Source organism: Alligator sinensis, unplaced genomic scaffold (genome assembly GCF_000455745.1).
Source record: "Alligator sinensis unplaced genomic scaffold, ASM45574v1 scaffold1033_1, whole genome shotgun sequence".
NCBI classification, from domain to species: domain Eukaryota; kingdom Metazoa; phylum Chordata; order Crocodylia; family Alligatoridae; genus Alligator; species Alligator sinensis.
Genome location: NW_005843537.1, coordinates 22,561 through 24,478, shown reverse-complemented (window position 1 = coordinate 24,478; position 1,918 = coordinate 22,561).

Sequence of the window (1,918 nt, the reverse complement as noted above, 5' to 3'; positions counted from 1 at the left end):
GTGTGTGTGTGTGTGTGTGTGGGGACCAGCCCCAAGGTTTATGATTTAACTTCATCACAGTGCTTCAATCCGCCTAATAAACCAGAATTTTAAGGATCCCAAGTTGGACATTTGTAGCAAACAAGCTGAGATGTAACACTGGTCAACTGAAGAGTCACATCTTGTTTGGGCCACTTTTAATAGTTGTGAACAAAAATAAAAAGTCAATTCCTTCCTTTAAGAGGATGTCCAACTTCAACACTGACCATACTGAATTATTAAAAACATTTTGTTTTTTTTTATCTCAAGGTTCCTCAGTATCAATATCCCTATTTCTGTTTGCACAGAGAGATGATGGGCCTTGCCCAAGTTTGCATAGTGACTCCTGGACAGGGACGGGCACAGAAGTCTCTTATGAGAACACTGGCAGATGCTTCTCTCAGAGCATGCCCTGAACCCAATTCCTTTTGGACAGTTTAAATATACGTCAGATACTGAGACTGGAAGAGAGCAATAACCGCTGTGAAATGCCCTAGCGGCAGTTACCAAGAGGGACGGACCCTTTGGATTGAAATGGCTGCATAGTTTTGGCCATCTGCAAAGATGCTATGGGCCAGCAACCACTGGGGCTTCTTTCTCCCAAATTAGAGCCGTGGCGTCATTGCCAGAAAAAAACATTTCAGTGTCTCACAAAGATGTTTAAGAGAGTAAATGCTGTATCTCCACTGTTTGCAGAATTCATCTAGCCTCACAAATCATAATAAAAAAGCTGTTTCCACTCCCCCGCAAAAATAAAAGAGCTCCCCAAACAACTATATGATTTGCACGTTATTTGCCCATACCCCCTATAACCACAGGTTTGGTGCTACTCAGTGTAGGAGGCTGCTGTTTACACTGGGGGAATGTGGTGCTAAAAAAATACAGGTTACATAATACATGCTGATCAGGGTTACTTTAAATTCAGTGAGCTTGGCTACATTTTAGACATGCCATTGAATTAGTAGTGAGGAAGCAGGAGTTATACCCCACATTTGGGTACTAACTAGCATTAATTTCCATTAAAATGTACAACCTTCAAAACTTAACAAAATACTGCTGATTTCGAACCATTTTGACAAGAAGAGATCTTCAGGATTCTGACCCAATCCATACAAATTCCTACTTTGGGCTGAAATCAGCTGTGATCAGCACTGGGACTATTCTTATTGATTTTTTTGGGAAGCATGAGGACTGAGTTTGGGAATCTAGTTCCCAGTGCATTTGTTTAAATTGTTGGTTGTTTCTCTTTCTAACTGTTGAATTAATTGAGGTGAAACCAGATTTGGCAAAAATGGCAACACATAAATCTGGCCTATGGTCCTTACCCTGCTTCAAGCCCCATTGGCTGAGACCAGAGTAGTCTAAACATGCCAAAGTGGTGTACAGGAGCCCTTCAAGAACTTGCCATAAACGTGGGAAGACAATTCCACACCACAGGTTTGAGCACAGGGGTGTAATGCAGCACCCGATGCTGGGTAAATTATGCCAGCAGCCTTCTCAGACTAGGCAGCAGGTCCACCTTACTTTATTTCCGTTTTTAACAACATCACATTTAGTTTCCCCCAAAACTCCCCTACAGCAACATTCTGGCATGTAAAACCTGGCCCTTAACAAGAGACTCTCCAATGGAAGAGAGCAACCGGAAGGATGGCCCAGTGCTAGCGAGTGGGGGACCCAGGTACAACCCCGGCTCTGCCATAGACTCCCTTCAAGACGCTGGGCAAGTCGCTTAGCCTCAGCCCCTCCGTTTTCCATCTGTGCTCCATAACCACACATCCCTACCTCACCAAGGAAGGGGTCGTGAGATGCTCAGACATTACAGTAATGAGGACTCACAGGTGCTATGATATAAAAGCTGCAAAATACCATCTGCTCTGAGCTTACCTGAGACCTTCCAGAA